Genomic DNA, 13,919 nt, shown 5'->3' with positions numbered 1-13,919 from the left:
TCCCGGTGGGGTCGCATTTGGATCTCCGTACTCTAATGCGCAAAGCTTCGCTGCATATGAGGAGGTCTTCGTTGATTAAACTGCCTACTGATGCCGTCTTTGACTGCGGCACTAATTCGCTGATGCGAAGTGCCCCGAAGAAGTCGATAGCGAACACTGCAGATATCAGTGTTGCCTCGTATTGTAACTTGCACACTGATGAAGATATTGCAATAATGTCGTGCAGTAGCCTTAAGGAAACTGGGCGACGGCATTCCTGACTAGGTTGAAGCCTTTTCCAGCCTTTCAAAGCTTGTTTGATGAAAAATATTTGGTTACGTCCACCCACCCCTACAGCTGAAAGAAGAAGGCTATTCCCGATAGATGACGTTGCGCTAATGTCCCTGACGCACCTCTACGCTTGAGCTGTTCTAAGAGTTCTACTAACACATCGCATCTCGCCCGGTCGCACCTATCGACTGGTCTTCCCTGAGTTAGCGAGCACCACTCCTCCCACGTCTTACCGTAAACCTGCCAAGTAGCCAGTGTCACTGAAGCACGGATTAAGGTCATCAGTGATTGGCCACCATGTCCAAGAGGGAAGGAGGACACCGTAGGCCCGATGGTTGCGCATTGGGAAGGAAGACTTTGAAGGCCTGCCAATCGGAAGATAACAAAGAGTTAACAATTTTATCATCTACAATCGATGTAAATCTGGCACGGCACCAGATGTTTGTGTTTGAGGCATAATAGTGCTAGGCGGCGCAACAGCGCGAGCACTGGCTGTGAAGAAGAGGACATGCTGTTTAGGGTTTTTGCTGTTCTTGGCTGCTTGGTTAAAAATCTGATGCTCATATTTTCCAATTGGGCACCCCATAGCTCGACTGATGTTACTATTGCCACAATTTCTACCAGTGCTGGGTCACGGCCCCATGTGGCCGTGGTCCATAGTTTAGGCCATGTGCCTTTGCACCACTGGTCCTTGTAGATTGCCACGAAACCATCTGTAATATTTCCACCGACCACTAGGCCTAAATCTTTGCTTGGCGTCTCCCGCGCCATGACGCATGTATGCCCGTTGTAGGACTCTAAGAATGTCCTCCAGACCAGCAAGTCTGCCTTCAGGGAGTGGTTGAGTCTAATTCTGTGGCTCGGCTGGGCTATGCCCTTGGTTGCTAGTGATAGTTGGCGTGAAAAGGCTCTGCCCGCTGGCATTACGCGACAGGCAAAGTTGAGCAACCCTAGCAGGGACTGCATCTGCTGTAGGGTGACTTTTTTTGCTTCATGGAAGTTTTTAACCATTTGCAGAGTTTTTTGCAGTTTATCAGCTGGTAGTCGAAAAACCATTGCATTGGTGTCTATTTTGATACTGAGAAAAGGCAGAACGTTACAAGGGCCGACTATTTTATCCGGTGAAAGTGGTACTCCGAATTTACGAGCTAAAAACTTAAACTTTTGGAGAAGAAAGGAGCAGAGTCTAGAGTCCCCGGGACCAATGAACAAAACATCGTCGAGGTAGTGAATTGTTGAATTGCTACCAGTTTCGTATCATACTACCCAGTCTAGGAAGGTACTGAAAAGTTCAAAATAATGACAGGAAATGGAGCAGCCCATAGGTAGGCACATATCGAAGTAAAATAGCCTGTCCACCTCACAACCTAATAAATGGAAACGCTCAGGGTGAACGGGCAAAAGGCGGAAGGCTGACTCTGTCGGATTTCACCAGCAGGGCACCGGGCCCAGCTGCGCGCACGAGCTCGACAGCCCTGTCAAAAGAAGAGTAGGTTGCGGACGTCTCTTCTGCGGGTATCGCGTCGTTAACCGATGCGCCTTTTGGGTAAGAAAGGTGATGTATTAGCTGATATTTTCCTGGCTCTTTTTTGGGAACGATACCTAATGGTGAGATCCTGAAATTCTTGAATGGCAAGGATTTAAATGGGCCCGCCATCCTGCCCAGTTCTACTTCTTTTTGGATTTTTTTATGTAAAATCTCGGGGAATTCGCGTGCCGATTTCAAATTATTTGCCGTAGTCGGTGTGGGACTGGGTTTGAAGGGGATATAAAAGGCATATTTAAAACCGAAATATAGCTGCTGCACCGCTTCTTTATTGGGATAATGGTTAGGCCATGGGCCCATTGCGGTTATGTTCACTGGGGTTAAGCCTTTTCGGTCGCTCTGTTGCTTGGCGGGTACACCTGGATGCAGGGTGTCCACCTCCGCAGGAGGAGCATTCGTGTCTATATTTACAGGACCCGTGGAAACGGCAGTATCCATCGTTAAAAAGTAAGCAGGCCCCAGGTCCGCGTACGACCACTGTATTCTGGCCTGCTGCTGCTGAGTAATAAGTGGTCGCTGCTGAAAAGGGGGGCTGTTTTTGGGACAGCATGAGTTGTAACTAGAGTTGAGCGACTTTTCCTTTTTTAGGATCGAGTCGAGTTTCGCGAAACCCGACTTTGTCAAAAGTCGGGTCGGGTGAAATCGGCCGATTATTTCGAAAAGTCGGGGATCCGACTGAATCATGAAACCCAATGCAAGTCAATGGGGAAGCAAAGTTGGCAGTGAGTGGAGGACAGGAAAACACCTACAGTGCCCATTTTAATGCCAAAAACATCAATTCTTGTTACTTAAGCTTGTCAATCTTAATTTACCTTATAATAATAGTTAGGCATTGAAAATTGGGGGTCATTTGGCTAAAGTTGTGGGGGGGTAGGGCTGGCTCAACTTTTTCATGGGCCCAGGAAACGTGAACTACGTCACGGCGGTGGAGCAGGGAGAGGTAAGTATTTCAACTTTGCAAGTGCTGTGATCCTGAGCAAGCAGGGGGGGCACACTCACTCGTAAGCATTGGCACTGGCACAGGGCCCCTCAAAGTACGGCAGTGTGTTTGACGGCGGGGGCGCCTCCCACCAGCAGAGACACTTTTGCATACTATGAGGGGCCCTGTGCCAGTGACGTCGCCAAGAGTATGCCCCCCCACCTGATGAAGGAACCTGCACTTTTATCTGCACATTCCTCTTTGTCCCCGTGTAAGGTGGTATAGTATGCGGGCAGGGGAACCAGACTTTCAGCAGGGTCAGATACTGGCTGTGTAGAGTGCAAGGGGAATGTAGTGGTCTGGGTCAATGTACCAGCAGACTCATCTAGCAGTGGCTGGGCAATGGGCAGGATGAGGAGGAAACACAGATATAGGCCCAAAGAATAAAGTAGGCTAAATCCAGTTCAAAATTGGTAACAGGACTAACCAGGCGGCATTGCTTTGTTCAGTGGAGGACAACTGTAATGAGTGGCAGACACAGTTAGTAGGCCCAAATAATAAAGTGGGCCAAATGAAGTTCAAAATTGGTAACAGGAGTAAACAGGCAGCACTGCTTTGTTCAGTGGAGGAGAAAAGCAAGGAGCGGCAGACACCGTTAGTAGGCCCAACCAAACAAGTAGCCCAAATGCAGTTTAAAATTTCCTATAGGCTGAAAGCCTGAAAATTAAAGCTCAGCTTTTTTCAGTGGAGGACAACAACAAGCAGCGGCAGACACCATTAGTAGGCCCAACCAAACAAGTAGCCCAAATGCAGTTTAAAATTTCCTATAGGCTGAAAGCCTGAAAATTGAAGCTCAGCTGTTTTCAGTGGAGGACAACAACAAGCAGCGGCAGACACCGTTAGTAGGCCCAACCAAACAAGTAGCCCAAATGCAGTTTCATATTGTAAATGTTGGCCGAAAGCCTGAAGATTGAAGCACAGGAGAAAAGCACAGGAGAACACCAAGGAGTGGCAGACACCGTTAGTAGGCCCAACCAAACTAGTAGGTCAAATGCAGTTTCATATTCAAAATATAGGCCGAAAGCCTGAAGATTGAAGCTCAGCTTTGTTCAGTGGAGGAGAACACCAAGGAGCGGCAGACACCGTTAGTAGGGCCCAACTAAACAAGTAGGCCAAATGCAGTTTAATATCTGATCTAGGCGGAAAGCCTGAAAATTGAAGCTCAGCTTTTTTCAGTGGAGGACAACAACAAGCAGTGGCAGACACCGTTAGTAGGGCCCAACCAAACTAGTACCCCAAATGCAGTTTAAAATTTCCTATAGGTTGAAAGCCTGAAAATTGAAGCTCAGCTTTTTTTCAGTGGAGGACAACAACAAGCAGCGGCAGACACCGTTAGTAGGCCCAACCAAACTAGTAGGCCAAATGCAGTTTCATATTCAAAATATAGGCCGAAAGCCTGAAGATTGAAGCTCAGCTTTGTTCAGTGGAGGAGAACACCAAGGAGCGGCAGACACCGTTATTAGGGCCCAACCAAACTAGTAGGCCAAATGCAGTTTAATATCTGATCTAGGCCGAAAGCCTGAAAATTGAAGCTCAGCTTTTTTCAGTGAAGGACAACAACAAGCAGCGGCAGACACCGTTAGTAGGGCCCAACCAAACTAGTCGGCCAAATGCAGTTTAAAATTCCCTATAGGCCGAAAGCCTGAAGATTGAAGCTCAGCTTTGTTCAGTGGAGGAGAACACCCAGGAGCGGCAGACACCGTTAGTAGGCCCAACCAAACAAGTAGCCAAAATGCAGTTTCATATTGTAAATATAGGCTGAAAGCCTGAAGATCGAAGCACAGGAGAAAAGCACAGGAGAACACCAAGGAGCGACAGACACCGTTAGTAGGCCCAACTAAATTAGTAGGCCAAATGCAGTTTCATATTCAAAATATAGGCCGAAAGCCTGAAGATTGAAGCTCAGCTTTGTTCAGTGGAGGAGAAAAGCAAGGTGCGGCAGACACCGTTAGTAGGGCCCAACCAAACAAGTAGGCCAAATGCAGTTTAAAATTTCCTATAGGCTGAAAGCCTGAAGATTGAAGCTCAGCTTTGTTCAGTGGAGGACAGCTGTATTGAGTGGCGCAGACAGATACAGGTAGTAGGCCTAAAATAGAAAAGTAGGCTCAATGCAGTTTAAAATGGGTTACAGGGGTACACAGGCAGCATTGGTTTGGTCAGCGGAGGACGATTGCAAGGAGTGGCGCAGACTTACTAGGCCTAAAATAAAAAAGTAGGCTCTATGCAGTTTAAAATACGTTACAGGGGTACACAGGCAGCATTGGTTTGGTCAGCGGAGGACGATTGCAAGGAGTGGCGCAGATTTACTAGGCCAAAAATAAAAAAGTAGGCTCTATGCAGTTCTAAACTGGTAACAGGAGTAAACTGGCGGCACTGCTTTTTCGGTGGAGGACAACTGGAAGAAGTGGCTGACACAGTGAGTTGGCCAAAATAGTAAAGTGGGCTAAATGTCTGCAAAAAAAATGTTCCTAAATAAACAGGTGGCAAAGCTAGGTACAGGGGTGGGTTCCTCTGCAGAGTAGCAGACAGTGGTAGTTCGCGCACAGTATTCACAGGTCTAAATGGAGAGCAGGGCCCCTGTATATTTTTACTATCATCTATCATTTCAACAAATTTGTATTGGCAGTGCCATTGAAGGATTTAACAGCACAGACTAAACAATGGTGGAACAGTGAGAGGTAAGTTTTGCAAGTGGTAGAGCACTGCTTGAGCTGGGGGGGGGGAACACTCTCTCGTGGGCGGCGGTACTGGCCCAGGGCTCCTCATATTACGATGGTGTGTCTGACATTGGTTGTGCACCACCACCGCCAGAGACACTTCATTGTACTATGAGGGACCCTGTGCCAGTGCCGTCGACGAAAAGTGGGCACACCCACCTATCCAGGCAAACGGCACTCGCACGGGTGCTTGCGCCAAGTGGTGACCACGGCCCCGTGGGGGGAGTCAGCCCATTTAGGGAGGTGTAAAAATGGCCTATGGTGGACATTCAGCAGCTGCAAATGGAGGAATTGGAGCAGTCAGTAAGAGGAGTCCAAAAGCAAGACCTTTTTACAGGAAAGCTACGTGTTAGCAGGAGAAGGTGGGGCAAAATAATTAGAAATCCATGATTGGTTCATTTTAATGAAGGTTAGATCATCAACATTTTGGGTAGCCAGACTAGTCCTTTTTTCGGTCAGTATTGAACCAGCAGCACTGAAGACTCTTTCTGATAGCACACAAGCAGCTGGGCAAGCGAGCTCCTGTAATGCATATTCTGCCAATTCAGGCCAGGTGTCTATTTTAGATGCCCAGTAATCAAAGGGGAATGACGTGTGAGGGAGAACATCGATAAGGGAGGAAAAATAGTTCGCAACCATACTGGACAAATGTTGTCTCCTGTCACTTTGAATTGATGCAGCAGTACCTGTCATGTCTGCAGGCAGTCATTGCGAAATCACTCCACAACCTGGTCATAAAACCCCTCTGTCCAACACCACTTCTGATTTGTGCACCTCTAACACCTCTGCCATGTTGCCCCCTGCAGCTCGTGTGAGAACCATCACTGCCGCTGTGTGCTGGAAATTCCTGAACCAAACGGTCTACAAGAGTTGCTTGTTTGGTAGCCAATATTTGCTCAAGGTTCTCATGTGGCATGATATTTTGCAATTTCCCTTTATAGCGTGGATCCAGGAGGCAGGCCAACCAGTAATCGTCATCGGTCATGATTTTGATAATGCGGGGGTCCCTTTTTAGGATACGCAAGGCATAATCAGCCATGTGGGCCAATGTTCCAGGTGTCAAATCACTGCTTGTGCTGGGTTGAGGAGCACTTTCTGGCAAATCAACATCACTTGTCTCCCGCAAAAAGCCGGTACCTGACCTTGCAACGCCACCAGTTTCTATTGCCCCCTGAGAAGCTTCCTCCTCCCATAAATATTCATCCCCATCATCCTCCTCCTCCTCTTCGTCCGCCACCTCGTCTAGGAGAGTTCCCTGAGCAGACAATGGCTGACTGTCATCAAGACTTCCCTCATCCTCAGCTGCAGACACCTGCTCCTTAATGTGCGTCAAACTTTGCATCAACAGACGCATTAGGGGGATGCTCATGCTTATGATGGCGTCGTCTGCACTTACCAGCCGTGTGCATTCTTCAAAACACTGAAAGACTTGACAGAGGTCTTGTAGCTTCAACCACTGCACACCTGATAACTCCATGTCTGCCATCCAACTGCCTGCCTGTGTATGTGTATCCTCCCACAAATACATTACAGCACGCCTCTGTTCGCACAGCCTCTGAAGCATGTGCAGTGTGGAGTTCCACCTTGTTGCAACGTCGATTATTAGGTGGTGCTGGGGAAGCTTCAACGATCGCTGATGGTTCTGCATACGGCTGGAGTGTACGGGCGACCGGCGGATGTGCGAGCAAAGTCTTCGCACCTTCAGGAGCAGGGCTGGTAACACCGGATAACTTTTCAGGAAGCACTGCACCACCAGGTTCAAAGTGTGAGCCAGGCAAGGTATGTGTTTCAGTTGTGAAAGGGCTATGGCAGCCATAAAATTCCTTCCGTTATCACTGACTACCTTGCCTGCCTAAAGATGTACACTGCCCAGCCATGAATGAGTTTCTTGCTGCAAGAACTCGGCCAGAACTTCCGCGGTGTGTCTGTTGTCGCCCAAACACTTCATTTCGAACACAACCTGCTGACGCTTACCACTAGCTGTTCCATAATGGGACACCTCGTGTGCAACACTGACAGCTGCGGATGGAGTGGTCGCGCGACTGCGCTCTGTGGACGAGCTTTCGCTTTTTCTGGAGGAGGAGGAGGGGTGGCGAACGCCTACAGCCAACTGTTTCCTAGACCGTGGGCTAGGCAGAACTGTCCCACTATGGCTGTCCCCTGTGGACCCTGCATCCACCACATTAACCCAGTGTGCCGTGATGGACACGTAACGTCCCTGGCCATGCCTACTGGTCCATGCAGCTGTTGTGAGGTGCACCTTTCTACTGACTGATTGCCTGAGTGCATGGACAATGCCGTTTTTGACCCAGACCGGTGGAGGGCTGGGATGGCTTTTCTTGCAAAGAAGTGTCGACTGGGTAGGTCATAGCGTGGTAGGTCATCGCTTTCAACCAACTGGTAGGGCATCATCTCTAACGAGATTAGTCTAGCAATGTGGGCGTTCAAACCCTGTGTACGAGGATGAGAGGATGAGTACTTCCTTTTCCTAATGAGAGTCTCTTGTAGGGTGTAATTAACCCTTAAAAAATTCCATCAGACCAGAAATTATTGCATAAAATATATTTTTATTTAAAAAAAAATTAATTGCAATCACAAAAAAAAATCACTAAAATATATGGAAATTTTATTAAGATTATTTAAAAACAATATCCAACAAATATTTCATTATTCAGAACATAAAATGTATAAGAAATATATATTAATATTATACAACTCCTCCAATCGAGGTTTTTCTAGGGATTGATGAAATATAAATCCCGTATGTGCAGGACAAAGCAATTCCAAACTGATCAGTATAAAAATTAAATAAATATAATGCAGCAAATAATATTTTAATAATATAATATGTGATAAAAGTAAATCAAATAAATTTGTGAATAATATGTATGTATATCCATATATACACACACATGCCCCTTATGTGCAGCAAAAATATTCAATTCATAATAAAGTGCAAAAGTGCAATGAAACAAATTGCATACAAAACACAAATATAATCACAATAGTAGTGAATAAGGAATCCAAACAACCAATTAATGATATATTACTCTATCACAGTACTGCCAATGTGCCAAACCTAATGTATACAAAAGTTTGTGAATACTGACCAGTTAGGAATGCCACCGCCCCGCACACACCACTCCAACGCCGTTTCGCTCACTGCTTCATCATTCTCTTGTAGGGTGAGCTGGACTGGAGAGCTGCATATGGTGGAACTAGCGGGGGTGGTGGTGGACATGGCAGATTTAGAGAGGGTTGGTGAGGGTATTCTTGCTGTTGGCCTACATACAGTGTTTCCTACCAACAACCTGGTGATTCCCTGACTGCTTTGGCCTTGCGGCGATACCTCCACATTTGCTGCAGGTGGTGTCCTAAACGGTGGGCTTACAATGAGGGAAGCAATGTAGCGTTGCTGACTAGCTTCATTCTGAGCGGGTGCACCTACGTTATGGGACGTTTGGTAGTTAGTCCAGGCTTGCAAGTGCATGCTGGTTAAATGTCTACGCATGCACGTTGTATTTAAATTTTTGACATTCTGCCCTCTGCTAAATGTCCTTGAGCATTTCTTACAGATAACTTTGCACTGATCATTCGGATCTTGGTTAAAAAATTGCCAGACTGCACTCTTCCTACTATCGAATAACTTTTCAGGCATTGCACGCTGTGCTACTTTCACCGGATGGCCACGCTGTCCTAAAACTGTTTTTGGTTTTGACACACGGTTTTGGCCAGATACGGGCCTGCCAGATGAAAGCTGTTGCGATGTTGATGCCTGCTGCGGCTCATACTCCTCTGCTTCAGAGCTACTGCCAGCGGCACCCTGTTCCCCCAATGGCTGCCAATCGGGGTCAACAACTGGGTCATCTATCACCTCCTCTTCAATGTCCTGTGCACCTTCCTCTGTGTCACCGTGTAAGGTGCTATAGCGTTCGGGACGGGGCACCATAGTCTCATCAGGGTCAGATTCTGGCTCAGTACACTGCGAGGGCAATGTTGTGATCTGAGTCAATGGAACAGCATAATAATCTAGCTGTGGCTGTGCATCTGTGCACTCCATGTCCGATTCATCTTGTAATGGCATGTTAACAATTTCCCTTTCTAACCCAGGCACGGTATGTGTAAAGAGCTCCATGGTGTAACCTGTTGTGTCGCCTGACACATCCTTCACTGTTGTTCTGGGTGAAGGACACAAGGAAGCTTCTTGTTCCTGACCGGGAGCATCCACCGACGACTCACTTCTTTTAAATTTTGAACTTTCCGAAGAGGAGGCGAAAGAGCTAGAGGCTGAGTCAGAAAGGAAAGCCAAAACGTTTTCCTGCTGCTCCGACTTTAAAAGCGGTTTTCCTACTCCCAGAAAAGGGAGCGTTCGAGGCCTTGTGTAGCCAGACGATGACGCTGGCTCAACAACTCAAGACTTAGGGGCTATATTGCTTTTCCCACTACCACCAGATGCTCCACCACCACGATCATTACCAGCTGGCAATGACCGCCCACGGCCACGACCTCTTCCACCAGACTTCCTCATTCTTGGGAAAATGTAACCAAACTAACAACCATTATATGGTACTGTAAAACAAGGTAGAAGGTGTATGTTAACTTGTTGTGAATTTAAATCTCCTTTTCTATATGTGTGGGATACTGCTGCAAAAATCAGGCCCACTGTATTACACTACACAGTGTACGTGGCAGAAAGTGGCTGGCAGATATACGCCAAACAGAACTGACGCAGATGCACTTAGTGGCAATATAAATCTCTCTTTTTATGTGTGGGAGACTGCTGCAAAATTCAGGCCCACTGTTTTACACTACACAGTGTACGTGGCAGAAAGTGGCTGGCAGATATACGCCAAACAGAACTGACGCAGATGCACTTAGTGGCAATATAAATCTCCCTTTTTATGTGTGGGAGACTGCTGCAAAATTCAGGCCCACTGTATTACACTACACAGTATAAGTGGCAGAAAGTGGCTGGCAGATATACGCCAAACAGAACTGACGCAGATGCACTTAGTGGCAATATAAATCTCCCTTTTTATGTGTGGGAGACTGCTGCAAAATTCAGGCCCACTGTATTACACTACACAGTATAAGTGGCAGAAAGTGGCTGGCAGATATACGCCAAACAGAACTGATGCAGATGCACTTAGTGGCAATATAAATCTCCCTTTTTATGTGTGGGAGACTGCTGCAAAATTCAGGCCCACTGTATTACACTACACAGTGTACGTGGCAGAGCTCCGGCTTCTATTGCCACAATGGTTCGGTGCTGGCTGGTGGACCGGGGAGGTATGGGCAGTTCTCCCTGTGCAGCAGCCAAGGACGGAGCACGTGACGGATGAGATCCATCGTGTGCTCGGGGACGAGAGGCTATGGCTGTTGGTGGGGCTACGGCCCCCGCCTGGTTGGTTTAAGGTGGGGTGTCAATGTCTGTTCCCTCCGGGTAACCACTCTGGGTGACCGGTGAGACCGCCGTCTTTCGGCATGCGACAGGCACCGCCAGTTGTGACTCCCCGATATGTCTGATCCGTCTGTTGTGGATGGCGAGCGCCATCTGGAGGAGCGGGATCTACGGCGGCTCCTGTATGAGCTGCGTCGGCGTCTGGAGTGGGAATGCCGACAGTTAGAGGAACGGCAAGGACGGTGGCGGGAATCTTCTGATGAGGGTGAAGACGATCTGAAGCATCTATGCCTGCTATCGCCATGTCTAGGGGTTGTGTTGGAGGCATTTAATTCGGGAGTAGGGGGGTCGTTATTCTGGCTATGGGGCGTGAGTGGCGGTGTAGTGTGTAGAGCAAGGGAAGGCGCAGCGACTGTTAGACTTGCACTGCGGGGTGAGCTTAAAGGGGCGGGGGCTAATAGGAAACTGCTAGTGATTTGCGTTTGGGACCATGGGGGTGTTGGCGGCGCATAATTTATTGTAGATGTGTTCGTGATTGGTGCGACTGTGTGCATGTTTGGTGCGTACTCTCCAGGCTGCAGAGCATGCTGGCCGGTCCGGTTCGACTGGTCATCACGCTCTGCGGCCGTATGGTGGGCTCTGGCCCCTGACCGCCGCCCCCCCACCACACAGGCAATGCTGATGTGCCTGCTGGGGGGACATGGCGGACCAGGAGTGGGCTGGCCGGAGGCTCGGGAGCGCCGGACCACCGCCAACATGAAGACGCTCCGGGGGCGGGAGGACCGAGCGGAGCGCCTGCCTGCCCCCACAGCTGCAGCCATGGGAGCGGTGGACAGCACGGGGGAGGAGATGAGCGGGGACCGGGTAGCGTGGCCTCTATGACGGGGGGAGAGCCCGGAGGAAGACTGGGGCCCGGGGGATGAAGGGGAGGCCAGCGTTCCGGGTTGCAAGGCGGGGGAGGCCCGAAGGGGCATGGGAACATGCAGGGCTGCCGAGCTCCGCGGCACAGGAAGGGCTGGGGGCCCAGAGGCTGTGGGAGACGACTGCGGAACGGATGGCGCCCTGGGGGAAGAGGGGGAGGCCTGCAGCGAAGTCAGTGGGTCCTGAGAGGGCACAGGGAGGTGAGTCCCTAGGCTGGATGCAAAGTCTCTTAACCGTTCCTCACCTTCCTGTGCTGCTCTCCGCCGCAGGGCCTCAAACAAAGCTTCGGACATGGCTGCAGGGGATATTCTGGGGGTCCTCAGGACAACAGCTTCCAAGGGTCAGCTGGGGAGAAAGAGGGAGGCACTGGTCCCGGCACTAGAATTTAACCCCTGAGGGTGTGGCCAGACTCCCCTCTTCTCCTCGGTTGGTCCGCTGGGCGTCCCAATCATGACATCACCTGGGGAAGTAGTGGGAGGGGGGAATTGGGCACTGCACAGTTTTTCCTATCTAGCTAATCCCTTAAGGGCTCTGCAGTCAGAGGCACGCACCTTATACAGTACCGTGCCTACCACACTGCCAAATATGAGGCCTGTTTTTTTTAAATGCAAAATAATACTGTATATCATTAGAGTAACAGACAGGAAAAAAAAGTGGAAAACCGGCCTACAATGGCCAAATTTGGAGCATGCAGATATAAGAGGCCTGTCACGGAAATATCACACTGCCAAATATGTGGCCTGTATTTTTTGAATGCAAAATCGTGCTGTATATAATTAAAGTAACAGACAGGAAAAAAGTGGCAAACCGGCCTACAATGGCCTAACTTGGAGCACGCAGATATATGAGGCTTTTTTGGTGAATTTAAAACAAATAAAAACAACAACAATGGCGCAATGAAAGCACACACAACTATGCTACATATGCCTGGCAAACAATGATTTTTAAACAGGCCTCAGTCTGTTATAACACACTGTATTTTTTTTGTTGGGGGGGTGAATTTTTGGGAACAAAAAAAAATGCAACTAGGTATATAGTAAAGAAACTGCAGCAGACAGTTATGGAGCTTTGGGAGGGATGCAGTGGGAGAAATGGTCGCACATACAGTGCCTGCAGGCCTTGCACTGATGTGGATCTGCTGTGCCCTGCCTACCTAGCGCTGCAATATCGGGACCCACGAATTAGCCCTAAAAAGGACTGTTGGTTTCTTAGGAGTTGTGGATTTAACAGTTGCAGACCTACACTAACTATAAAAACCTCGATTCTGACCCTATCTCTGCAGCAGCTCTCCCTACTCTCACTGAATCCAGAGCTGAATGCGGTGAGCAGGGTGGCATCAGGTCTCTTATACTCTGGCTTGGCTGCACAGCATCATCCTATCACTGCACGACCTCAACAAAGATGGCCTGGCAGACAATCCTGCAGCGTGATTGGGTCTCTAAATTCCGCCAAAAATGACACCAGTTACTGCCGAATAACCCCGGAAATGCTCTGTGCTCGGCGAGTACACCAAGTACACTGCAAGTAACAAATAGTGGCGAGCACGTTCCCTCATAACTAATGATAAGGGTTCATTATATGGTATATGGTATTCATGACCTAATGTATTAGTTACATGATAGTTATGATCTTACGTTCACCGGCTTGATACCCTGGTTGAGTTACTGTGATATAATATGCAGCACCTAGGATATATGATTAATTAACCCTTTTGATACTCTATATTTTTGTGCTGCTGATAGCTATGGATCTACACATTGCTGGACAGGCTTAGCCTCCCCCCTACTGGACATTTCACTGTTTATGTCTTTGACCTTTTTCATTCTTATATGTATTTTATTCAGCCTCACAATAAAAATTTGTGCTTGATTATTCAATGATATATAGTTCTCTTCTTTCAGCCATGCCATGTAAGTCTGAACTTGTTGGTATGTTATGTGAAGTGCCATAGTTCTTTTTAATGTATATATATATATATAGATAATATATATATATATATATATATATATATATATATATATATATATATATATATATATATATATATATATATATATATATATATATATATATATATATATATAT

At 47.8% G+C, this 13,919-nt stretch overlaps 1 protein-coding gene across 1 annotated transcript in view; it reads left to right on the top strand.

Moving 5' to 3' along the window:
* The window catches only part of GSG1 (germ cell associated 1), a 144,041-nt gene that overhangs the window by 75,784 nt on the left and 54,338 nt on the right, over nt 1–13,919 (top strand). The window lies entirely within an intron of this gene.

Source organism: Ranitomeya variabilis, chromosome 8 (genome assembly GCF_051348905.1).
Source record: "Ranitomeya variabilis isolate aRanVar5 chromosome 8, aRanVar5.hap1, whole genome shotgun sequence".
In the NCBI taxonomy this organism is placed as follows: Eukaryota; Metazoa; Chordata; class Amphibia; order Anura; family Dendrobatidae; genus Ranitomeya; species Ranitomeya variabilis.
Note: the sequence above shows the minus strand (reverse complement) of the source record. Positions and strands in the feature narration are given on the sequence as shown.